Here is a 27,929-nt window from a genome sequence, read left to right as displayed (position 1 = left end):
TAGGTTAATGTAATCCCATTTATTTATTTTAGCTTTTTTTGCCCTTGCCTAAAGAGACTGGTCCAAAAAAGCTTATTTCTAAGACTAATATCAGAACTTACTGTCTGCTTTCTTTCAGAAGTTTTATGGTTTCCGGTCTCACATTCAAGTCCTTAATCCATTTTTAATTTGTTTTTGTATATGATATAGTGGTCCAGTTTCACTCTTTTGCATACCCAGTTTTCCCAAAACAATTTATTGAAGAGATTATCTTTTCCCCATCGTAAATTCTTATCTTTCTTATCATTGATTAACTGATCATATATGTCTGGGTTTATTTCAGGTCTCTCTATTCTCATGCGTTGATCCATGTGTTTGTATTCATGGCTGTATCACAGTTTTGATTACTGTAGCTTTGTAACATAGCTTGAAATCAGGGAGTGCGATACTTTCAGCTTTGTTCTTTCTCAAGATTGCTTTGGATATTCAAGGTCTTTTGTAGTTGCATAAAAAATTTAGGATACTTTCTTTGAGTTCTGTGGGAAAAATGCCATTGAAATTTTGCCTAGGAATTGTACTGAATCTGCAGATTGCTTTGGTGGCTAGTATGGAAATTTTAACATTAAAATCCAATCCATGAGCATAATATAGCTTTCAAAATATTTGTGTTTTCTTCCATTTCATTGATCAATGTCATAGTTTTCAAAGTACAAATCTTTCATCTCCTTAATTAAATTTTATTCTTGGGTATTTTATTCTTTTTTTTTCTTCTTTTATCTTTTATCTATCTATTTATTTATTTAATTTCTTTTCAGTGTTCCAGAATTCATTGTTTATGCACCACACCCAGTGCTCCATGTAATACATGCCCTCCACAATACACCACCAGGCTCACCCATCCTTCCACCCTCCTCCCCTCCAAAACCCTCAGTTTGTTTCTCAGAGTCCATAGTCTCTCATGGTTTCTCCCATTCTGACCTCCCCATCTCACTTCTCTTCATCTCCCAATGTCCTCCATGTTGTTACTTATGCTCCACAAGTAAGTGGAACCATATGATAATTGACTCTTTCTGCTAGACTTATTTCACTCAGCATAATCTCCTCCATTCCCATCCATGTTGATACAAAAGTTGGGTATTCATCTTTCTGATGGAGGCACAATACTCCGTAGTATATATGGACCATATCTCCTTTATCCATTCGTCTGTTGAAGGGTGTCTTGGTTCTTTCCACAGTTTGGCAACTGTGGCCATTGCTGCTATGAACATTGGGGTACAGGTGGCCCTTTTTTCATTACATCTGTATCTTTGGGGTAAATACCAAGTAGTGCAATTGCAGGGCCATAGGGAAGCTCTATTTTTAATTTCTTGAGGAATCTCCACACTCTTTTCCTAAGTGACTGCACCAACTCACATTCCCACCAACAGTATAAGAGGGTTCCCCTTTCTCCAGATCCCCTCCAACATTTGTTTACTGTCTTGTTAATTTTGGCTGTTCTAACTGGCATAAGGTGGTATCTCAGTGTGGTTTTTATTTGAATCTCCCTGATTGCTAATGATGATATGGAAGCAGAAGAGACCCCAAATTTCTAAGGTAATGTTGAAAAAGAAAAACAAAACTGGGGACATCATATCGCCTGATTTCAGGCTTTACTACAAAGTTGTGATCACCAAGACAGCATGGTACTGGCACAAAAACAGACACATAGACCAGGGAACAGAGAAGAGAGCCCAGATATGGACCCTCAACTCTGGGCCAAACAATCTTCGACAAAGCGAGAAAAAATATACAGTAGAAAAAAGACAGTCTCTTCAATAAATGGTGCTGGGAAAATTGGACAGCTATATGTAGAAGAATGACACTCAACCATTCTCTTATACCATACACAAAGATAAACTCGAAATGGATGAAAACCTCAATGGGAGGCAGGAATCTATCAAAATCCTAGAGGAGAACATAGGCAGTAACCTCTCCGACATCGGCACAGCAACTTCTTTCAAGATATGTCTCCAAAGGAAAAAAAAAAAAAAAAAAAAAGCGAAAATGAACTTTTGGTACTTCATCAAGATCAAAAGCTTCTGCACAGCAAAGGAAATAGTCAATACAACAAAGAGGCAACCCACGGAATGGGAGAAGAGATTTGCAAATGACACTAAGACAAAGGGCTGATATCCAAGATCTATAAAGAACTCCTCAGGGGTGCCTGGGTGGCTCAGTGGGTTAAAGTCTCTGCCTTTGGCTCAGGTCATGATCCCAGGGTCCTGGGATCAAGCCCCACATGGGGCTCGCTGCTCAGCAGGGAGCCTGCTTCCTCCTCTCTCTCTGCCTGCCTCTCTGCCTACTTGTGATCTCTGTCTGTCAAATAAATAAATAAATAAAATCTTTAAAAAAAGGAAAAAAAAAAAAAAGAACTCCTCAAACTCAACACACACAAAACAGATAATCAAGTCAAAAAGTGGGCAGAAGACATGAAAGACACTTCTCCAAAGAATACACACAAATGGCTAACAGGCACTTGAAAAAATGTTCATCATCATTATTTTATTCTTTTTGATGCAATTGAAAATGGAATGGTTATCTTAGTTCTTCTTTCTGACAGCTCATTATTAGTGTACAGAAATACAACTGATTTCTAGATGTTATTTTTGTATCCTGCAACTTTACTGAATTCACTTATTAGGCCCAATAGTTTTTGGTAATCTTTAGGGTTTTCTATATATAATATTATGTCATTTGCAAATAGTGATGATTTTATTTCTTCCTTTCCAATTTGGTTGCCCCCTTTTCTTTTTCTTGTCTGATTGCTGTGACTAGGACTTCCAGTACTATGTAGAAAAAAAGTGATGAGAGTGAGCATCCTTGTTTTGTTTCTCATATTAGAAAGAAAGCTTTTAGGGGAACCTGGGTGGCTCAGTCCATTAAGTGTCTGCCTTCAGTTCAGGTCATGATCTCAGGGTCCCGAGATTGAGCCCTATATTGGGCTCCGTGCTCATCAAGGAATCTGCTTCTAGCTCTCCCTCTGCCTCCCCCCTACACCTGCCAACCCATGCTTGTTCTCTTTCTCAAATAAATAAAATAAATAAAATGTTAAAAAAAGAAAGATTTTAGCTTTTCACCATTGAGAATGATGTTTAGTGGGTTTGTCATATATGGTCTTTATTATGAAGTCCATTCCATCCATATCCACATTATTGAAAATTTTTATCATAAATGCATGTTGAATTTTGACAAATGCTTTTTCTGCATCTATTGATGATTGTATGGTATTATCCTTTGATTTATTAATGTGATATTTTTATTGATTTGTGAATGATGAACCATCCTTGCATCCCTGGAATAAATCCCCTTTGATCATGGTGTATGATCTTATTAATGTATTTTTGAAATCGGTTTGCTAATATTTTGTTGAGGGATTTGCTTCTATGTTCATTGGAGTTCTTGGCCTATAGTTTTGTGTTTGTGGTGCCTTTGTCTGGTTTTGATATTAAGAGTAATGCTAGCCTCATAAAATATGTTTGGAAGCATTTCATCCTCTTCAATTATTTGGAATAATTTGAGAAAAATAGAAACTAACTCTTTAAATATTTGGTACAATTCCCCTGGGAAGCCATCTGGTCCTAGATTTTCATTTTGGAGATTTTTTAATTAGTAATTGCATTATATTTCTCATAATTAGTCTATTTAGATTTTCTATTTCTTCATGATTCATTCTTCAAAGTTTGTGTGTTTGTAGGAATTTATTTCTTCCAAGTTTTCCAATTTGTTGGCATGTAATTCTTCATGATAGTCTTTTATTATCCTTTGTGTTTCTCTGGTGTCAGTTTTAACTTCCCTTTCACTTCTGATTTTATCTATTGGTCCCTCTCTCTTGATGAATCTGGCTAGAGATTCAGTGATTTCATTTTTTCAATGAACAAGTTTAGTTTCATTGATCTTTTCTTTTTAAAAAAATTATTATTTTTTTATTCATTTGAGAGAGAAACAGAGTGAGAGACAGAGATGCACAAGTGGTGGGCAGAGAGGTAGAGGTAGAAGAGACTCCCTGCTGTGCCAGGGGCTGGACATGGGTGTTGATCTCAGGACATGGAGATCATGACCTGAGCCAAAGTCAGATGCCCAACCATCTGAGCCACCCAGGTGCATCTTTATTGATCTTTTTGGTTGCTTTTGAGTATTCCATTTATTTTCACTTTGATCTTTATTATTTCCTTCTTCTACTGACTTTGGATTTTGTTTCTCTTTTTCTAGTTCCTTTCAGTGTAAGATTGTGTTATTTGAGATTTTTCTTATTTCTTGAGGGAAGTCTGTATTGCTATAAACTTCCCTCTTAGAACTGCTTTTGTGATGTCTTTTAGATTTTGAAAAATTGTGGTTACATTTTTTTTAATTTTTCCAATTTATTTATTTTCAGAAAAACAGTATTCATTATTTTTTCACCACACCCAGTGCTCCATGCAAGCTGTGCCCTCTATAATACCCACCACCTGGTACCCCCAACCTCCCACCCCCCCCACGCCACTTCAAACCCCTCAGATTGTTTTTCAGAGTCCATAGTCTCTCATGGTTCATCTCCCCTTCCAATTTACCCAAAAGCACATACCCTCCCCAATGTCCATAACCCTACCCCCCTTCTCCCAACCCCCCTCCCCCCAGCAACCCACAGTTTGTTAATTGTGGTTACATTTTTATTTGTCTCAAGGTATTTTTGAATTTCCTCACTGATTTCTTCATTGACACATGATTGTTTAATTTGTTTAGCCTCCACATGTTTGTGTTTATCCCAGTTTTCTTCTCTTGATGATTTCTAGTTTCATACTATTGTGGTCAGAGAATATACTTGATATGACGTCAGTCTTCTTGAATTTATTGAGACTTGTGTTGCAAACTAACATGTGATTTATCTTGGTGAATGCTGATGTGCATTTTAAAGAAATGCATACTCTTCAGTTTGGGGGTGAAATGTTCTGTATCTATCCATGAAGTCCACCTGGTCTAGGTGTCATTTTAAGGCCAATGTTTCCTTACTAATTTTCTTTCTGGACAATCTATCCATTGATGTGAGTGGGTGTTAAGTCCTTTATTATTATTGTATCACTGTCAATTTCTCTTTTTAGGTCTATTATTACTTGTTGTATATATTTAGGTGCTCCTAAATATTTTTATTTAGGGTGCATAAATATAAGTGTTATGTCCTCTTCTTGAATTAATCCTTTTATCATTATGTAATGCCTTGTTTTGTCTTTTGTTACAATTTTTGGGGGGTTTTTTGTTTGTTTGTTTGTTTGTTTGTTTTAAAGATTTTACTTATTTATTTGACAGACGGAGATCACAAGTAGGCAGAGAGGCAGCCAGAGAGAGAGGAGGAAGCAGGCTCCCTGATGAGCAGAGAGCCCGATGTGGGGCTTGATCCCAGGACCCTGAAATCATGACCTGAGTCAAAGGCAGAGGCTTAACCCACTGAGCCACCCAGGCACCCCACAATTTTTGTTTTAAAGTCTATTTTGTAGCGAAATAAGTCAAGCGGAGAAAGACAACTATCATATGATCTCCCTGATATGAGGGAGTGGTGATGCAACATGGGGGCTTAAGTGGGTAGGAGAAGAATCCATGAAACAAGATGGGATAGGGAGGGAGACAAACCATAAGTGACTCTTAATCTCACGAAACAAACTGTGGGTTGCTGGGGGGAGGGGGGTTGGGAGGAGGGGGGAAGGTTATGGACATTGGGGAGGGTATGTGCTTTTGGGTAAATTGGAAGGGGAGATGAACCATGAGAGACTATGGACTCTGAAAAACAGTCTGAGGGGTTTGAAGTGGCGGGGGGGTGGGAGGTTGGGGTACCAGGTGGTGGGTATTATAGAGGGCACAGCTTGCATGGAGCACTGGGTGTGGTGAAAAAATAATGAATACTGTTTTTCTGAAAATAAATAAATTGGAAAAAAAATATACAGCATATATTTACCAAAAAAATAAAAAATAAAAAAAAATAAAGTCTATTTTGTCTGATATGAGTATAGGTATCTCAGCTTTCTTTTCATTTCCATTTGTATGGAACATTTTTTTTCCATCCCTTCACTCTCAGTCTTCTGTGTATCTTTAATCTGAAGTGAGTCTTTTGTAGGTAGCATATAATTGAGTATTGTTAGACTCAGTCTATTAAACTTAATAGTCACTTACGTTTATATGCATTCTAAAAGCAGTACATTTTACCCCCACCAAGCTTTGTTTTTGACACCATATTTTACATCTCTTTATTTCTTAACTATTGTATTTATAGCTAATTTTACTACTTTTGTTTTTTAATTTTTATACTAGCTTTTTAAGTGACTGTCCACTGCCTTTACTATATATTTACTTTTGCCAGTAAGATTTTTTTCATGTATTTTATTTCTAGTTATGGCCTTTTTTTCCACTTAAAGAAGACCTTAAGTCTAGTTTGGTGATGATAAACTCTTTTAGTTTTTTCTATCTGGGAAAACTTCAACTCTGAATGATGATGTTACTTGGTAGAGTATTCTTAGCTGTAATTTTTTTTCCCTTAAGAACATCAAATATATCCTACCACTCTGTTCTGGCCTGTGATTTTTTTTTTTTTAAATCAACTTATAGTCATATGGTTTGTTGTTTTTTTTTTTTTGTATGTGATTATTTTACTTTTGCTGCCTTTAAACTCTCTTCTTTCTTAAGTTTATATATTATAACATTAATGTATACAGTTCAGTAGTTTTTAGTATAATTATAGAATTCTTTAACTTTTACCATTTTAGGTTATGGTGTGGCTCTTTTTGGGTTCATCTTATTTTGGGAATCTCTGTTTTTCGTGGAACTGGTTGTTTCCATCCTTCCTACTTTCCTTCCTTCCTCAGGTTAGAGAATTTTCGCCATTATTTCTTCAAATGAGTTTTCTGCCCCTTTCTTTATCTCTTCTCCTTCTGGGATTCCAAAACATAAATGTTAGTATACTTGGTGTTGTCCTAAAGGTCTCTTAACTTATTCTTATTTTTTAGAATAATGTTTTCTTTTTGCTGTTCTGTTTCAGTAATTTCCACTCTTCTGTTTTCCAGATTGCTGATCTGGAACTAATTTGCTGTTGATTCCTTCTAGTGTATTTTTCATTTAAGTTATTGTAGTTGTCAACTCTACTTATTCTTCTTATATTTTCTGACTTTTTTTGAGGTTCTTACTATGTTTCTCCACTCTTTTTTCTAAGTTCAGTGAATATTTTTATGACCATTACTTTAAACTCTTCAGGCAAATTACTTATCTCTACTTCATTAGGGCCCCCCCCATCCCCACCCAAGGGTTTTATCTTATTCTTTCTTTGGGATGTATTCCTCTGTCTCCACATTTTCTTTTATTTCCTGTGTGTGTTTCCATGAATTAGGTGGAATAAGTACCTCTTCCCGTCTTAAAGAAATATCCTTATGTTGGAATGCCCCCTGTGTAAACTGTGTGTGTCTGACAGTTTTGACAGGCAGGCTAGAGCTGGTACAGGCCTGGGCCAGGGAATCCCAAGGAATGCTATACCAGAGCCATCTTGACAGGGTGGCTGAAGCTTGGGCTGATGTGGGCAGGGAGCCGGGTGCATGGCTCCAGGGCTACGATGGGGTAGGGAGGAACAATCAGCTGGAGCTGGTATGGGCTAGAGCCCAATGTATGCAGAGGTTGCTTTCACAGGCTGGTTAGAGCCCTTGGACTCTTCTCCAATCCCACTATCAAGTTGGAAAGGAACTAAAAAATGGTAACCAATAGTGTCTCTGACCTCAAAACAAGTTTTAGCAATTCCCTGTCCACTTGATGAACAGTCTAGGGTTAGTAAATGGATTTCTTTCACTGATAGTCTAATTGTCCTTTAAACTACTCTTTTTTTTTTTCCCTCATACCCCAGGGCAGGCAAGTCCATGTACAGGCCCCTCAGTGACATCCCTCCTTACCCCAGGTCACCATGTTGGAGATGGGGTTCCCATCATTATTATGTTACCTTCTTTCCTCTTCTTTATTTGGTTTCTTAAATTGTTTTGTGTGTGTGTGAGTGTGTGTGTGTGTGTGCAGAAGCTATTCAATCAGTCCTTAGTTTTTCAGGAATAATTGTTCTATATGTAGATATAAGTTCATAGATTCAGTGTGTCCATAGGAGGACTTAAATTCTGGATTTTCCTACACTGCCATCTTGGACCCTGTCCAATGTGTTGATTTTTATCCATGCATCCATGGTGTCTCACCCTAGAACACAACATAGAAATAATAGTAGAAGGCTTTATGTGAGGGTTAGAAGTAATATTCACTTTCTCATACTGAAAATGACTGATTTGGGGGTGGGCAGATAGTGTGTTATATTCTAATGACCTGACTTACTATGTCAAAGTAGCAGGCTAAAGTCAGCCTATATCAAGAACCAGTTGTTAATAGTTAAGAGTTTTCAAGCTGGTTGTTAAACAATTGATAACTTGAAATCAATCATTGTACGAGTATTTACACCACAAAGATCAGTAAATGCTATAAATTGGGTCCTTTTATTTTTCCCCCCAGAGAGTCCATTTATCAGCACACTGCTGAGTACCTGTGTCACATACAACACATGGAAGAAAATGAGGTTGCTTCAAAGGTAATGGCTTTTTCTTCTTGAAGCATGTTTGCATCCTATCTAAATAATCTTCCCACCAGTTGTATGACAGTGACAGAATATTTTCATTATTCTGCTTTACATACTTGGAAATTGAAATAATGATGCATAGTCATCAAGAATGCAAAGTAATGTCTATCAGGATAAATCCAGGACTAAAACCTAAGCTTCCTGGCTTATCACAATATTTATTCTATTCTGGTTTTGAGATACAGTATCACAGGATATTGCTTTTTGCAATTTAGGACTTCCAATTAATTTTTTTAAAGATTTTATTTATTTATTTGACAGACAGAGAGAGATCACAAGTAGGCAGAGTGGCAGGCAGAGAGAGGGAGGGAAGTAGGCTCCCTGCTGAGCAGAGAACCTGACATGGGACTTGATTCCAGGACCCTGAAATCATGACCTGAGCCAAAGGCAGAGGCTTAACCCACTGAGCCACCCAGGCACCTGGACTTCCAATTAATTTTAAGAGATGTTATGATGTTTTCTAAACAAACAAAAGAAGGAAATCATTAGAATTAAATATTCCATATATCACTTAGTGGGGAGTGGTTGGAAATGAGGAGAAAGTTGAAGAGATGGTAACCAATGTATTTATTTGTCAACTTTAGGTGAATACTCTGCTGGTTGCCTTTGGATATAGAAAAAGGATATCAAAGAAATGGAATGTGTACATGTTTCCCTGAAAAAGATTTCATTGTGACTAGGAATCCTGAACAGACGTGAAATGCTCAAGAATGTTTACAAAGCAAAGTAACAAAAAATGAAGTGCAGTTTTGTCCAAACTGGGAACCTGTGCACTGGGAGGTTGATCAAAGGAGGCCTCCTGGAGGGAGAGAATTTTGAGGTGTGTTTTTCAGGAAGTGTCAGATACAGCTGAATTGCTGAAGATGACAAGAGAGGATGTTAGTACCTGGTGTGCTTGAACAGCTAAGCAAGGACTTCCTTCCCCAAAGGATTTCCCGACTTCTGGACATTGCGCTAGAGAATGTACCTTTCCTAGGGATGGGGAAATGCAGCTTAAACCAGACAATTTCATTATACCTTTTTCAGTCTGGTAAGAGAAGCAAGGTTGAATATTAATAACAAAATATTAAAGCCTAGGATTTTCATTTTCCTTTCTATCACTTTCTTTGTCATTCCAGTCATTTCCTTTTGACATTAAGTACATAAATCAGGTATGAAAATATCTGAGAAAATTTTCCAATTGCTTTCTATAAAGCTACATGACATATTGTTGTACCACAATTAACAAAAACCTAGAAGACAAGTATTTAAACCCATAAACGAAATGGATCAGAGTATGCCTATTTGCATCACAAAAAGTCTTTCTTTTTATAAAAGGATTCACTACTGTTTTATTAGTTCATTTTTTTAAAAGATTTATTTATTTATTTGACAGAGAGAGATAGAGAGATCACAAGTAGGCAGAGAGGCAGGCAGAGAGAGAGGAAGGGAAGCAGGCTCCCTGCTGAGCAGAGAGCCCAATGCAGGACTCGATCCCAGGACCCTGAAATCATAACCTGAGCCGAAGGCAGTGGTTTAACCCACTGAGCCACCCACGCTCCCCTTATTAGTTCATTTTTTATGTAGACATCTTTTAAGTGCAGTCTGTATTTTAGGCATTATAGACACAAGGTTGTATAAAACAGGATACCCTGCCCTCACAGATCTCAGAGTATACAAGAGGAGACCAACGTGTTCTGCCATAATTATAGTCACGCTTAAGGTAGAAAAATGTTGGGGTTTGGGGCCAACAGCCAAGAAAGAACTCTTGAGACATCTTTGATGCAAAAAAAAAAAATGGTTTTATTAAAACACAGGGACAGGACCCATGGGCAGAAAGAGACACACTGGGTTTGTGATGGGTGACTGATTATATGCTTCTAAGTTGGGAGAGGGTTAGAGATTGTACAAGCTTCCAAGGTATTTTGGAAACAAGCTTTCCAGGATTCTGAGGGGGCTATCTGTTGGTAGGAAAATATCATTTGTTATTGTTTAGTAAAAACTCAGTCAAGAGGTTCTTCAGATATGTATCAGTCGGCCATACACTTGGGGGATGATTGCTAATATTTATCTTAGGGGGTGGAGATAAAGGAAGCTTCCAAAGGAATTTTTATACATTAAAGAAGACTTAGAGGCTCCTGGGGGCTTGGGATAAGATTGCCTCTTGACTTTAGCAAAATATTAGCATCCAGGCAGCTGAGTTTCTAGAGGACTGTCACTCTATTTGGAGATATTGTCAATGGGCTATAAGTAGTAAGGAAATTTAATTTTTCTTTTGCCTTTATTTTCCACATTAACACCCAGTTGTTATAATAGAAGTCCAAATACCATAGAAATAAAATGATTAGGACAGTTAACTGTTGCAGCTGTTGGGCAAGTCTATAAATAGAAAGTGATGATTCAAGTGGAAATGAATGGGTTTACCAGGAAAAAAAGAAGAGCTTTCCTAAAGGATGACAAAATAGAAAAGTAAGCAAGTATTTTTTTTTAAATGATGTGTTGCCATGGTTTCCACAGTGTTCATGGTGTCAGTCTAGACCACTTAGACATAATAACTGAAAGGCTCATGTGAGATTAGGAGTAATCCTTATATTATGTCACAGTCGTGAAAGGTGGTTGTTGTGATTATAATTGGAGTGGGAAAATTGAAGTTTCTGGAGACAGATTAGGTATACGTGATAGGAAATCACTGAATATTTTCAGCAAAAACCACAATAGTATGCTGTGAATTATGCCTTTTTAAAAAGATCATTTTAGAGATGGTATAGAGGATGGATTGAAAGGTAGAATTCCTTAAATAGAAGTTTCCTCATTACATTCAAAATGTAATTTCATTTTCAGAACTTCTGCTTGCATAGAGCAAACCCTTAACCCGTTCCCTGAAACAAGTGGGCCACACCTCAGATAGGGCAGGTGAAGTCCAAAAACCGCAAGTGTTTTAGTGTCACGATCTTCTGTTTTTCAGTGACACAAAACTGTTCTACTCAGAGCAAGTACCACCCACACTATAAATATTTTCAAAATATCAAAACAATGGCTCCAAATAATTCAGATGTATAAGTTCACAGTTACTTATCATCCATTTCTTGACCAAAAATTTTAAGATTTTGAAACCTTAAGGTTCCCTTTCCCCTTGCTTTGAGATGTTGCCAGTTGAAGCTGAACTATCTGCAAAACTGGTATAGGATTCACTTCATCCCTTAAGATAAACAAGGGAAAACTTATAAGGAAATTTCTCAAAATGAGGACTCAATACAAAATATGGAGGCTTTACATATTTTTTCAAAGGAATTTTGGGAAATTGAGCTCAGAGCTTGCTAACATCCTGTTGAGCTAAAGATCTGTTGGCTAACATCCTGCTGAGTTAAAGATTTTCAAATTTGGAGAAAATAAAATAATTAAATCTGCTTCTGAGGGTACTGTAAAGGACTGAAGAAATCCATGATTATTCACATTGATGCTCTGGAACACTTTCTGATATAGCTTGGGGTAATGGCAGGCAGTTGTGTTTTTTCCTTGTATTTTAAAAATATCTTAATTTGAAAATCATCTTTTGGCATTTATGACCCCAATTCTACTGTGTCAACATAGCACATTACTATTCTCTTTTTCATTTTTTACTTTTTAAAAAAGGTGAGAGAGTTTATAAAACTCAATCTCAAACTTCTTGAACCAAAGAATTCAGGAAAATGATGCACTACCTGCCACTTATAAACAACCAGGTAGATCATATTGTAGGTAAGCCTGAAAATCAGTTAACTCTATTTTTATGTTTTGTTTTGTTTTCTATCTGTTGTTACAGCTCTTTATGCTTTCTTAGCCAAGGATGGAAGAAAGAATATCTGGTAACAGCAATTGATTTAGGATTGACTCAGACTGTAAACTGCTGAAAATTTTTCAGCCATTGGCTTTTAGAAAAAATAGATCTCTCTGTAAGGCCGGTTGCACTTGTAATTTTGTTTCAGTCACAGTTTGATTTATCACAGATCAGTGGACATTAGGCTATGACTAATTCTTTCAGTACCTTAAAGCCACTGAGCTTTTGTTGCCCAGGAATTCAGGAGACTGTCCAGGTGGGTGGTTAGCAAATTGTCAGGCAATGATATTGAGGGTGTGGGAAAGCAGTAGTCTGGTCTACATAATGGTTCAAATCATTATCTAAAAACACCATTTTGGTGCTTCTTATTGGATCAAGACTAAATTCTCTACCCTAGGATCCAACCCATTCGATTTAAAGGCCTCACTAGCTCTCTCAGAGCTTCTCTCTCACTCTTGCCAGCTGGTGCCCTGTGGTTTGCCTATTTCTTTATTATTATGGCCCACATTTAGTAACTTTGACTTTGTTACTCATATCCAACTTGAATATTTTCTTAAATTCTCTCCACTAAACTAAATCCTCAAATTTCTTCAAGACCCACAGTTTTAAAAATCACCTGAACAAACTTACACCATCCCTCAAAGATATTTTGGTACTCACCAAAACAGAAATTAGAATACTCTAAACACTTTATCATGTATTTTTAGTCCTGGCATTCATACATCACAGGGCTTTGTAGCTGGAAAGGACACTAGAGATTGTTTATAGAAGGGGATGGTGAGGCCCAGAAAGATTGAGAGATTTTTTCCAGTTAGAGTTTGGTGCATTGAAGACTGATGCTCCTGAACATAGTCTTGAGACCCAGTGGTATCATGAGATGACCTTAAAATCATCAAAGGATGGTTGACTTGTGTTTATTTTAGCTTCATAGTTAAATCTGAATCTCGGAAAACAAGCATTCCAGGTAATTCTTATGTGGCATCTCCCAGTCTTGCAACATAGGTATTCCTCAGAACATTATATTACATACTCACTCCAAGAGAAGACAGAATGTGTTATATTTTGGAAAATTTCCACAATTGTTTTGTATAAAGTTTCCTCTTCCACTTTCCCATAGCATCCATTTCCTTTTGCAGAGCAAATATCTACCCTCTTAATAACTGAATTTGATTGTAGTTATCATATTATTATAATAATGATCTTATCATTGGATTATTAAATCATGAAGGCAGGGACTGAGATTGTTTTGTTTCATTGTATCTCTGTGTCTAGAACAATGCCTTGAACATAGAAAGTACTAAAAAAACTGTTGAATGAATGAATGACTATTTATGCCTTTTTTCTAGCTTAAATGTACAGGCTACAAGACAGGGTTTAGTTCTTATTATCTTAAAGCAATTCATTTAAGTTATTTAAAGCTTAATCAAGATTTTTCAATAGAAATCTACTAGAACATGAGTCACACATTTATACGCCTATAGATGCAAGCAGGGAGCACAAGTGAGCAAAGTCAATTAGGTGTGGAAAAAAAAACAGCACAACAATGCAAGCACAATCTTAGAAAAGGATACTAATAATGATTAGAAGTGTGGCAAAGAGCATAAGTCTCATCTAAACTGGTTGACTACTGCCTGTCAGAATGGACATCCAGTGGTTTTTATAGAGAGGCTAAGATTCAGATTTAAATATAAAATATCACAATATTAAAATATTGATAATTTTTAAAATATTGATAATTCATTTTAAAAGAAAAACACTTTGTGAACAAATCTTTCTATGGGTATCCCAATGGCCATCAATTGCTAGACTTCTATTCTAGAATCAAGGGAACACATCTGGACAGCTCTGTATGGGTAAATGAACCCAGTACTCCCTATGTTTCTTGTTGGGACCTCCAGTAGTGTGTGGACAGCATCAGGATCTAAACATCATGCCACCATGAGAATCAGATGAATAGAGCCCTTTACTCCAATCCAGGACCTACAAGGGCTAAAAAGATATAGCACAGATGTACGCTGCTGGCAGGCTCTGCAGCTTCACAAGCCAGTAATTGGCTTGACATTTTTTAAAATAGGAAAGCAACAAGACTTATGCACTCTAAATTGACCATGAAATGCTCTCAAAGTGAAATTACCACCAAGCCTGTCTGAAACATCTTCCCAGAAAAGCAGGAAAGGGGAGGACCAGAATGGGTGAAGTTACTTTCTTAGGCTTACAGAGTCTGCTTTGCCTATATATTTGAGAAAGTTCTTATAAAAGTAGTGTGCAATTTGATCGAGATCTTTTGTATATTGTACAGGAGAGCATGTACATAAGAAAGGATTCTTTCATAAGAATGATATTGTTTAGAGCATACAATATATTACCTATTACACTGCATTATTCAGCAGGCCATGCCTTCATGAACCAAAACGATTTTCAACTAGAGAAAGTTAGTCAAATCTCTTACCTGTATGAGAACCCATATTTTTTTTTTAAATGAAGACAAACCAAACCACTCAGGCAGCTAACACACACACACACACACACACACACACACACTCACACCATGAGCTAGGTCAATAGAATTATTTAGTTAAAAACAGAATTTCATCAAACTGCCTTCTGTGTACATGGGTCTAAAAGGATATTCATTCAACTACAAGTTCATTGATCAGCCCGGTGTGAAATGGAGAAAGTTGGCTGTCAGAAATAGCATCCTGTGGAAGGTTTGGAACTTAGAAAGAATCTACTAACTGTGCTCGTTTGGCTGGCTAGCGAAGCATGCTGCCGTCACTCGCTCAACATCCTTTTGTGCTCCTGCTGTGTGCCAAGACACTGTGTGGACACCAACAGTCATCTCTCACCCATCCTGCTTCCAATTTGCTCCAGAGACATCCGTTTTCAAGATTAGGCTCTTAAGGTACACTGCTCCTCAAAGTGAAGAATGTAATCATTTCAAATATATTGACATTTTCTCTGATCCCACTGGTATTATTTGACAAGCAAAACATAGGCAGTCTCAGCACAAGCCCAGAGAACAGATATTTTTGATGAAACAGCTGAGCTAGGACTCAGTCTCATTGTCTGTCTGCTGACCAGGTGCTTTCTGCTCTTCCTCTGAGCCCCTCTGCCTTAGCCACAGACAGCAGCCATTTGTTTCGCACCTGGCCCATTTCCAGCTTTTGAGTTAGCAGAGCTACAAGAGCATTAAACTGGAAAGAATTCTCAAAACATGAATCAAATATCCTGGTTCTAATATACCTTATACAAAATCACTTAACCTTTCCCTTCTGTAAAATAATTGGATAATATCTGCCCATCTAAACACTGAAGACTATAATGAGAATAACAGAATTTACACACATGAAGTCAACATATACAACTTAATCAAGCAGAAATAAACCTCCTTAACTCAGAATTCCTTATCAGTGTTTACCTAGTTTTGCTCACTCCAAGATCTTAATGACTACTTGTAAAGTGGGGGACTCAAATCTAACTATATAGAGCAGGTGTTCTTTAAGATGACAAAAATAAGAAAACATATATTATTGGAACTGACCAACTTTGCTCTGGGATTAAAGTATACCATGTTTATATGGTATTTATATTTTTTTCATATTTATATACAGAGAACTGTTTTTTTATATTATTCCTTAGTTTACTCCAACTAGGGAATGAGTGGTAACCATAACCAGTATGGTTAAAAGATTATTTCTGGTCTGCTCTAGTCTTGGTCTCTGAAGTTACAAACTTCAGCATCATCTCTCACTCCGCATCACCAGTCCTGTCAATTCTGCCTATCCTCTCTCCTCTCCTGAGTCAGTGAACTGCCTCAGCCCAGTATGGATCTCCTTCTCTATCATCTGGATTATTGCAATGACCCCACCAGTCTCCTTGCTCTAGGCTTGCTCTGCTCTAATCCTTTCATCCCACAACCACTCTTGTTCTCTCCCTAAGGGACACATTTGACCAGGCCACAGCCCAAAAACCTTCAGTGACCGTCCATGGCCTTCATATGTAACACTAAGCTTGCTCCCTAGCTTTCAAACCCCTCTACCTCCCCATGCCTCCCCCTTTTGCTTTTAGGCCCTTCTAGGTGCTATTATTCTCTCAACCTGTAATGCTATTTTTCCACAATCCAAGTGACATCAGCATGTGACTGAGCAAAAATCTAGTCATCCAGCTAAATTTCACTTCCTCACAGGACCCTGCTGATCCCCCAAAATGAATTAGAGCACCCTTCAATTTCCCTTTAGTAGTAGTCATTCTGCATTATTGTGTAATGTCTGCCCTCCCCAGTACACTATGAGCTCCACAGAGATGGGAACTACTTCATATAGTATTCTATCCCCGCTGCCTAGGATAGTGAAGACCACATACTAGAATCTCAACATTTACTGATAGAGTACATAAGTGTCTGAATGAGTTAGTATCCCATGCTGTAATTTCCCCCACTCCCCACCCTTAGGCTGCCTGTAGTATATTATGTTATCTACTTCTTTTTTAGGGTTTTTATTTATAATCACATATAGTTCTTAATTTTGCTTATGTCTGATAAATAACCTGTAAGTACTGTTTTTGTTTGCTGATTTCCACTCATAACTATACCTCACTGTACCCTCCACTTCTCAACTGGCACTATGAAATATTAGCCCTCAGTTTCAAAACAAAGACATAGGTATATTTCTGATATCAAAATCTCTAAGCCATTTTGGTGAATAAAATAAGTTTTAAGAAGTACTTCCACAAAATAACACAATATATTTCCACAGGACTATATTAAGAAATTTGAAGGGAGCCTGAGTGGCTTAGTCAGTTAAGTGTCTGCCTTTGGCCAAGGTTGTGATCCCAGGGTCCTGGGATCAAGTCCTGCATTAGGCTCCATACTCCAAAAGGAACCTGCTTCTCCCTCTTCCTCTGCCTTTCTCTCTCTCTCTCTGTTTCTCATGAGTGAATAAATAAAATTTAAGAAAGAAAAAGAAGTTTGAAGAGCCTAAACAATCAAATTTTGAAAGCACTGCTTCACCTAATTGGGGATATATTTCTCAAATTAAATGTAAAAATTTTTTGCAAAAATTAGGAAAGATTTTTCTAATTTTCTTTTGGAAAGATTTGGTTACATGTAATTTGTTTAATTTGTAATTAGCTATGAAAATCACAGCTAATTACAAATTAAATAAATTACATGTATTGATCATTCATACTTGGGAATATTTGTGAAATGACAAAAACCTAACATATCTATTATCTTCATATGTAATGACTTGTTAATGTTAGTGATTCATCACTTACATATACAAATCAGGAATAGAGGGAACATACCTCAACATGATAAAAGCCATTTATGATAGAACCACAGCTAATATCATACTTAATGGGCAAAAACTGAGAGCTTATCCTCAACAATCAGAAGAAGTCAAAGATGTTGACTTTCATGATTTTTATTTAACATACTGCCATGAATCTTAGCCTCAGCAATGAGACAACAGAAAAAAATAAAAGGCATTCAAATCAGCAAGGAAGAAGGCAAACTTTCACTATTTGCAGATGACATGAAACTCAGTGTAGAAAACCTGAGAGACTCCACCAAAAAATTGCTAGAACTGATACTGAATTCATTAATGTCATAGGATACAAAATCAGTATGTAGAAATCTGTTGCATTTCTATACACCAATAATGAAATGGCAGAAAGAGAAATCAAGGAATTGATTCCATTTATAATTGCTCCAAAAGCCGTAAGATACCTAGTAATAAACCTAACCAAAGATTTTAAAGATCTGTACTCTGAAAACTGTAGAACACTGATGAGAGAAATCGAAGATAAAGAAATGGAAAAACCGTCTATGCTCATGGATTGGAAGAACAAATATTGTTAAATCTCTGTATTACCCAAATCAATCTTCACATTTAATGCAGACCCTTTCAAAATACCACGAGTATTTTTCACAGAACTAGAGCAAACAATCCTAAAATTTGTAGGGAACCACAAAAGGCCAAAGCAATCTTTAAAAAGAAAAACAAAGCCAGAGGCATCACAATTTCAGAATTCAAGCTATATTACAAGACTGTAGTGATCAAGACAGATGGTACTGCCCCAAAAACAGACACATAGATCATCAGAACAGAACAGAGAACCCAGAAATGGACCCACAGCCGTATGGTCAACTAATTTTGACAAAGCAGGAAAGAATATCCAATGGGAAAAAGATGGTCTTTTCAACACGTGGTATTGGAAGAACTGGACAGCAACATACAGAAGAGTGAAACTGGACCACTTTCTTACACTACACCCCCCAAAAAAAATTTAAATGGATGAAAGATCTAAATATGAGACAGGAGACCATCAAAATTCTTGAGGCAAACACAGGCAGCAACCTCTTTGACATCAACCATAACGACTTCTTACCAGACACATCACCAGAGGCAAGAAAAACAAAATAAAAAATTATCTACTGGGGCTTTATCAAGATAAAAGATATCAAGATAAAAACCTTTTGCATGGTGAAGGAAACAATCAGCAAAACTGCAAGGTGACCTACAGAATGGGAGAAGATATTTGCAAATGACATATCTGTTAAAGGGTTAGTATCCAAGAGCTGTAAAGAACTTATCAAACTCAACACACAAATAAAATAATACAGTGAAGAAATGGGCAGAAGACATGAACAGACATTTTCCCAAAGACATACAAATGGCTAACAGACACATGAAAAGATGTTCAGCATCACTCATTATCAGGGAAATGCAAATCAAAACCTCAATGAGATACCACCTCCTACCTATCACAATGACTAAAATTAACAACACAGGAAACAACAGATGTTGGCAGGGATGTGGAGAAAGGGAAAATCTGTTGCACTGTTGGTGGGAATGCAAGGTGGTACAGCCACTCTGGAAAACAATATGGAGGTTCCTCAAAAAGTTAGAAATAAAATTACTATATGATCCAGCAATTACACTCCTAAGTATTCAAACGTTATTTTTTCAATTGTGTAGTGTTCTTTTTATTCTTTAGAGGCAATAAAAAAATTTTTAAGACTTAAATATTTTAAAGACCCCTGAAAAGTGAGTAAGCATTAGTTATTATGTTTATCATGCCCAATAGATCAAATGTCTCTATGGCTATAGGGCTAAATGTATATGGAAACACACAGAAAAAATAAAAGGTCTGAAATTATAAACAATGAACTTACAGTGGTTCGTTCTAGGAAGGGAATTGTGATTCGAAGTAGAGGGTTAAGGAACACTAGCTTAATTAATAATGGCTAAATTTTGCACAGAGAATATGTTCCTATATTACTTTGAAAATACAACTTGAAAGGGGCTTAATATTATTTTTTTCCTTTTTCTTTTCTCTCTCTCTCTTTTTTTTTATTTCTTTTCAGCATAACAGTATTCATTGTTTTTGCACCACACTCAGTGCTCCATGCAATACATGCCCTCTCTAATACCCACCACCTGGTTCCCCCAACCTTCCACCCCCCACCCCTTCAAACCCTTCAGATTGTTTTTCAGAGTCCATGGTCTCTCATGGTTCACCTCCCCTTCCAATTTCCCTCAACTCCCTCTCCTCTCTAACGCCCCTTGTCCTCCATGCTATTTGTTATGCTCCACAAATAAGTGAAATCATATGATACCTGACTCTCTCTGCTTGACTTATTTCACTCAGCATAATCTCTTCCAGTCCTGTCCATGCTGCTACAAAAGTTGGGTATTCATCCTTTCTGATGGAGGCATAATACTCCATAGCGTATATGGACCACATCTTCCTTATCCATTCGTCCGTTGAAGGGCATCTTGGTTCTTTCCACCAGTTTGGAGACCATGGCCATTGCTGCTATAAACATTGGGGTACATATGGCCCTTCTTTTCACTACATCTGTGTCTTTGGGGTAAATACCCAGGAGTGCAATTGCAGGGTCATAGGGAAGCTCTATTTTTATTTTACATTATTTTTTAATTAAGTATAAAGAGAAGACTAGAGTGATAGATGTCATAGACACTAAGGATTTTCAAGAATTTTGGATAATTTTTAATGATGGAAATATCTTTAAACCTATTTTTACCAGGATGTGACATATTTGGGCAGACTAAATAGTGCTGATTTTTTTTTCAAAACAAGTAAAAAGTCTCCAAGATAATTGTCCAAGAACTTTACTGTAATATCTGACTATATCAAGTACTTTTGGAATGGATAATTCAATATATGACTTTTATAATAAATCTTCCCCATTGTTTATATCTGATTTTGTAGCTTCTAGAAACATATAATGAAAAAAATGGATATGAAACTTTTGGTATTAAAATGATGATACTCCAGAGGTAAGAATAAGTGGACTATGTTTCATGTTACTTTGCAGTAGTTTGGTTTCACCTCAGCATTTATTCCAAGTCCTGGGTCAGTTGCAAAGGTTTTTCTAAGGACACTAAACCAAAGGCTGTTACCACAGAGGAAGGTACGGAAATTTCATGCAACAGGACCCCATTCTTCCAACATATATTTTAATGATTACTTTTATTGACATTTGCAAGCAAACATGAGGTATTTAAATATATGCATAAAAAGTGCATATTTGTGTTTTTTTCTTTCAGTATTTTGTTTATTTTTATTTTTTTAAGATTTTATTTATTTATTTGAGAGAGAGAGCACAAGCCAGGGGTTGAGGGGCAGGGGGAGAGGGAAAAGCAGGCTCCTTACTGAGCAGGAAGCTCCACAAGGGTCTCCATCCCAGGACTCTGATATCATTACCTGAGCCAAGGGCAGACACTTAACTGACTGAGACACCAAAGCACCCCTAATTATTTTTACAGAGAAATAGAGACCATGAGCAAGGGGAGAGGCAGAGGGGGAGGTAAAACCCCAAGTCAGCTCAGCGCTGAGTGTGGAGCCTGACGTGGGGTTCAATTCCACAACTCTGAGATCATGACCTGAGCTGAAATCAAGAGTTGTATATTTAACCAACTGAGCCACCCAAGCACCCCTGTACTTTTTTTGTTGTTGTTGAAGTTTAGTTGATTTATATTATATTACTGTCAGGTGTACAACAAAGTGATTTGACAACTCTATACATAATGCAGTGCAACCATGATAAGTGTAGTTATCATTTGTCACCATATAATGTTATTACAATATAATTGACTATATTCCCTAAGCTATACTTTTCATCCCCATGACTCATATATTTTGTAACTGGAATTTTGTGCATCTTAATCCCCTTCACCTATTTTTGCCAATCCCCCAAACTGCACCTGGGTGCCTGGGTGCCTCTAGCAGCCACCAGTTTGTTCTCTGTATTTATGAGTCTGCTTCTGTTTGCTTTGTTCTGTTGTTTGGATCCCGCATATAAATCATATGGTATTTGTCTTTCTCTGTCTGAGGCTTATTTCACTTAGCATGCTATCCTCTAGGTCCAACCATATTGTTGCAAATGGCAAAATTTCATTCTTTTTTATGGCATAATAATATTTCATTGTATGCATTTACCACATCTTCTTTATCAATTTATCTATCATTGAACACTTTATGTTGCTTCCATATCTTGACTATTGTAAGTAATCCTGTAATAAATATAGGTGTGAATTAGTGTTTTCATTTTCTTTGGATAAATACCCAGCAATGGAATTACTGAATTGTATGGTATTTTTAGTTTTAGTTTTTTGAGAAACCTCCATACTGTTTTTCACAGTGACTACACCAATTTATGTTCCCTCCACAGTGCATGATGGTCCCCTTTTCTCTAAATCTTTGCCAAAACTTGTTATTTCTTGTCTTTTTTACTCTAGCCATTCTGACGTGGTTCTGATTTGCATTTTCCTAATGATTAGTGATGTTGAGCATCTTTTCATGTCTGTTGGCCATTTAATGTCTCCTTTGGAAAAATGTCTATTCAGGTTCCTTAACCATTTTAATTGAGTTATTTGACTTTTTTGGTGTTGAGGTGTGTGAATTCTTTATGTATTTTGGGAAATAATCCCTTATCAGATATACTATTTGCAAATATCCTCTCTCATTCAGTAGGTTGCTTCCTTCACTATGCAAAAGCTTTTTAGTTTGATGTAGTGCCAATAGTTAATTTTGCTTTGGTTTTCTTGCCTGAGGAAACATATTCAGAAATATATTGCTAAGGCCAATGTCAAAGAGATTACTATCTTTGTTTTCTTTTAGGAATTTTATAGTTTCAAGTCTTACATTTAGGTATTTAATCCATTTTGAATTTATTTTTATGTATGCATAAGAAAGTTGTCCAGTTTCATTCTTTTGCATGTAGTTATCCAGTTGTCACAACACTATTTATTGAAAAGACTGCCCCTTCCCCACTGTGTATTCTTGCCTCTTTAATTGTACATGAATGGACCATATACACATGGGTTTTTACTTCTAGGCTTTCTATGTGGTTCTATTGATCTATGTGTCTTTTTTTTATGCCAATATCATGCTGTTTTAATTACACAGCTTTGTAGTATATCTTGAAATCTGGGATGGTGATACCTCCAGCTTTGTTCTCAAGATTGCTTTGGATATTTGGGATCTTTTGTGGTTCTATACAAATTTTAGGATTATTGTTCTAGTTCTATGAAAAATGCTCTTGGCATTTTAACAGGGTTTTCCCTGAATCTTGTAAATTGCTTTGGGTAGTATGGATATTGTAAGAATTTTAATTCTTCCAATCCATGAGAATAATCTTTCAACTTATGTTTTGTCTTCAGTTTCTCTCATCATAGCTTTCAGAGTATGGTTCTTTCACCTTCTTGGTTAAACTTATTCCTAGGTATTTTATTCCTTTTAATGAATTTGTAAATGGGATTGTTTGCTTAATTTCTCTTTCTGCTAAAAAGTGCATGTCTTAATGCATCCAAGAACATTCTGTTTTCACCCATTCAGACAAGACAGTATCATTTTAAATGTCATAGTTTTTAATATAGTCTAACCCACTAAAAATTTATTTTTTCTATTACCACATGATTGTTTTCCTATATTACTTAACTTATTTAAAAAAGTAATTTTTGAGATTTTTTTATTAGTCTACTTTTGTCCACAAATTTCCTTTATGTTTAGACATTATTTTCAAATCCAAAATCTGAATTGACCATGATGAACACAAGGACAACTTTGTGTTCCATTTTTTAGTGTGAGGAAAATTATTTATTATCTTTTTATTTCCAACATAAAGTCTAGAGAAAATGTTAATTGATTCCTTCTGGCAATAATTGAGAACTGGTAAAAGTATCATCCTAAAAACATGAGGTAGCAAGCAATGTTAAAGAAAAAAATGTTGGAAAATATTAAAGCCAAATTTTCCTAACAGTATTATGAAAGAAGGACATTGAGCATTCAATACAGGGACAAGATATAAGAACAAAGAAATACATCAAACCAATGAAAACAAGATCATCAAAATGCCATAATATTCAAAAAGTGGCAAGCAGTAAGAAATTAAGGCATTACTGAAAAAAAAAAAAGGAGTGAGAACAATAGATGTAAAATGGAGCTATGAAGAGGAAAATTGAAGAAATTAAGAAAATTAGCAAATTGCAGTTTTTAGTACATTGTGTCATTTAGATAAGGACCAGTAACATAAAAAACAAGCTTGTTTTTAATTTCTGATTTTATTCTGTAACGTGAACCAGATGCTACACAAAACCATTCAGTTCAACTGATCGAGTGGAAAATTGCCATCTTTCCAGCAGAAACCCTTGGTCATCCAGTTTAAGAACTTTGTTCTATTTTGGCATTGTGTCAATATTTTAGGTAATGTAGAAAGAAAGAGATCAAATTTGAGATAAATTCTAAGCCACTCCAGGTGGGTGTCCTAGGTCTGGTTTTAGCCAGAAGCATCTTGACGTTGCTGTGCTTTGGGTTCTGGTTTGGCAGAGCCAGGTTTTTCATGACCTCAGATCTGTTTCTCTGAACCTTACTGTTCATGCCATTCCAATTTCCCTCCTTCATTTTAGACTGACTGAAATGGCCATCCTTTATTTTGAGTAGGTCTTAACTCATTTTTAAATCTCCTGGAGAGAGACATAAAACTGAACCCAAAACATTGAAGTCATATATGCAGGGCCACCCAAACCCCTGAGGAGTCTTACAAGCCTGTGCCCAGCTTGGCAACTGATGTGTATTCCAGGCATTACTCCTTCAAAATCCCAGAAAGCAGTAAACTCCCTCTGTATTTTCTAATTGCAATGTGGAGGAGAAGATGAATTTTGGAGAAATAAAAATGTTTTCCAGCTCCTGACATGAATATATTAATGAAGTCCTAACTTCAGCCTCTCGCATTTGGAGGCCAAGGAAATTACTCCATATTGGAAGCCTTGGGACATGGCCCAATACCTGGGGATTGAGCATGCTCAGTAAACAGTCTCAGAAGGGGTTTCAGCACAACTCAGAGCTTATTATCTTCTGTCTATCCCACACCAAATCTAAGAGAACATTTAAAAACAAATCTCAACACTGCCTGATTCTGCTGAAATTAAGGTGGCTATTCAAGTTGCTTTAACTTACAGCAGGTTCAGTATGTCAAAAATATTCTTGCTCTGATACCAAGGTTATGAAAAATTAAGGTGGCTAGTTGACTTTTTTTCTCTAAATCCATCCTGAATCTTAGACTGTGTTCAAAAGTTTACTTTTTTTTTTCCTGTGTTCACCCAAATGAAATTGACGAGGAGCATCAGCCACATGTGGAAGTTTTGTTTGTCTTACCTCCTTTATAACTTTCTCGTTTAAATCACCAAAATACGCCCACATTCTGTTTCCCTTTTCATAGGGAAAGATAAAGTATATTTCCCAGTGCTCGTGTGTCATCATTCCAATTTTATATTGCTAAATTCACTCAGGTGGACTTCCTGAGCACAGCACATGTCAGGCCTTTATGATGGGAAGGAATAGCCCTCAAGCTTTTCTCCTGTCCAGTAGTTTATTTGGATATTCTTATGTCCACTCATCTTAGATTTCCCAAAAGAATCTCCACTTTAAATATTGTGTTCTTCTGTTGTCTTAAGACACTGAATGTGAAAGGCCATCCCAGGACACTTCCTGAATCATAATATCCACACGTGAGTTATGTCAATGTTTGGTACAGGTACTACTTTCTCAGTGTCTTCATAGTTACCTTATCCTATGGCAATCTGCATTCTGCTATCCCAGGACACCAAGCTTTTATCTTGATAAAAGCTAATGTAGGCTAGCCATTTCTGCAGTAAATCAAAGGATAGACTGTTAGCAGAAAGAATCCTATCATACAGCCAGTCACAAATGTCCTCAGAGTGGAGACGATGGTCTAAAATAGTTCTTTGCTGTTTCCAAACTAAGCAAATTCTTTCTCATATGGGCCTCCAGAAGTCCGTTCTTTCTTGATATCCTTCCTTCTTTCCTACCATCTGTCCACCTTCAAGACCTCCTTTGTCACTGACCCTGTGTATAAGCTCTGGGAAACCCATTCCTGGTTTCATCCAAAGAGGGAATAATGAGTTCTCACTTTCTTTGGAGCAGAGCCCTTTAAAAACCAGCCTATGTCATGCAAAATATAGGTGTGTTATTCTGCTAGAAAAATCCCTCCTGGGCAGAGGTTAGGATGCATGTGAATAGAGGTGGTGAGAAGTCCATTTCACCATAAAGGAATAACAAGAATTTAGGGAGAAGAAAATATACCTAGGAGACTCCCATTGATATAAATTTTAAAATTATGATGATTGAAGCTGGCACATTGTCTATTAAGATAATGGTAGTTAATATCACTGAGTATTTTCTTTATGATAGACACTGAGCTAAGTGCTTTGCTTGGGTTATATATTTACCTCAAAATGGCTCTAAGTAGTAGGTGCTATTTTTGTTACAAAATAGATGGGGAAACAGATTAAGAAGATTAAATTGCTTACTTATAATTAGACCATCCTGACTTTGGGTACAAAAGATGATGTGCACTGTGCCCATTATAGTTACTTGAGTATAAGAGTCAATCCTAGATTAAATTAAAAGAACTTGGAAGTCAAAAAGTTTTATACCCACCCACCTCTCCATAGCACATACTTGCATAAAGCTTAGAACAGTGACCTGAAGACATTAAGAACTAACAAATGTTTGTGAAGTGCATGAAGGCACAGCAGGATTTTCATAGGTTAATGAAGGCATACACCACATTTTTGGAGTTATAGTCAAGTGTTCACTCTTTAAGTTTACACATATAGAAATAAGAAGTAAAATATAGCAATGACAGGGAACATATTTAAAAAGAGAAATGAAAGACCTTAGTCAGAAATGAAAACAAGATAAATATCACCCTGGACCAGAAATGGAATAGAGATTGAAAATGATGAGCTTGCTGAACCCAAAAGCCCATGAGGCTCTGGCTCTGGACATAGGCAGTGGCTACCAATAGGCAAGGTTCTTAGGGTAAAAGGGGCTGGAAGTTCTCCATCACACATGGGGCAGGAACCAGGTTTACAGCATGAAGACAGGGGTTCAAGTAGGGCTCTCCTTAATCATAAAAAGACAGTAAACAAAAGAAAAATAATGTGGTAAGTGTCCTCCTGGAGCTCTGGTCTTTAGAGAGCAGAGGGATCTGAGAAAGCAGCATGTCGGTTCATCAGAATACGAGACAGTAGCCAAGTTGTCTTCTGGTTCTGCAAAAGGATCTACTGTCTCCAGTATCTTGGTGGAATAGACATTCAACACTGTTCTAACTCTTCTTAATTTAGAGGCTCAGAGGGCCAGGAAGAGGCAATTGGAAATCTGCTAGCCTGAGAGGAAGAGACAAAAATACTAGGAAATCTAATATTAAAAAGCCAACAAAATCAACAATGAAAACATTCTTATAGAATACTTTATAGACTCAATTTTATAGACTATTTTTATCAAAACCTCCAAATAAATATGCTAAATGTGTTAAAAAAAAAAAAAAAAAAGAAAAGGAGTGCAATTGCAGGGTCATAGGGAAGCTCTATTTTTAATTTCTTGAGGAATCGCCACACTGTTTTCCAAAGTGGCTACACCAACTTGCATTCCTACCAACAGTGTAAGAGGGTTCCCCTTTCTCCACATTCCCTCCAAGACATGTTGTTCCCTGACTTGCTAATTTTGGCCATTCTAACTGGCGTAAGGTGGTATCTCAATGTGGTTTTAATTTGATCTCCCTGATGGCTAGTGATGATGAGCATTTTTTCATGTGTCTGATAGCCATTTGTATGTCCTCATTGGAGAAGTGTCTGTTCATATCGTCTGCCTATTTTTTGATATGATTATCTGTTTTGTGTGTGTTGAGTTTGAGGAGTTCTTTATAGATCCTGGATATCAACCTTTTGTCTGTACTGTAATTTGCAAAGATCTTCTCCCATTCCGTGGGTTGCCTCTTTGTTTTGTTGACTGTTTCCTTTGCTGTGCAGAAGCTTTTGATTTTGATGAAGTCCCAAAAGTTCATCTTCGCCTTTGTTTCCTTTGCCTTTGGAGAAATATCTTGAAAGAAGTTGCCGTGGCTGATATCAAAGAGGTTACTGCCTACATTCTCCTCTAGGATTCTGATGG

This window comes from Neovison vison, chromosome 5 (assembly GCF_020171115.1).
Source record: "Neovison vison isolate M4711 chromosome 5, ASM_NN_V1, whole genome shotgun sequence".
Lineage (NCBI taxonomy): Eukaryota > Metazoa > Chordata > Mammalia > Carnivora > Mustelidae > Neogale > Neogale vison.
Note: the sequence above shows the minus strand (reverse complement) of the source record.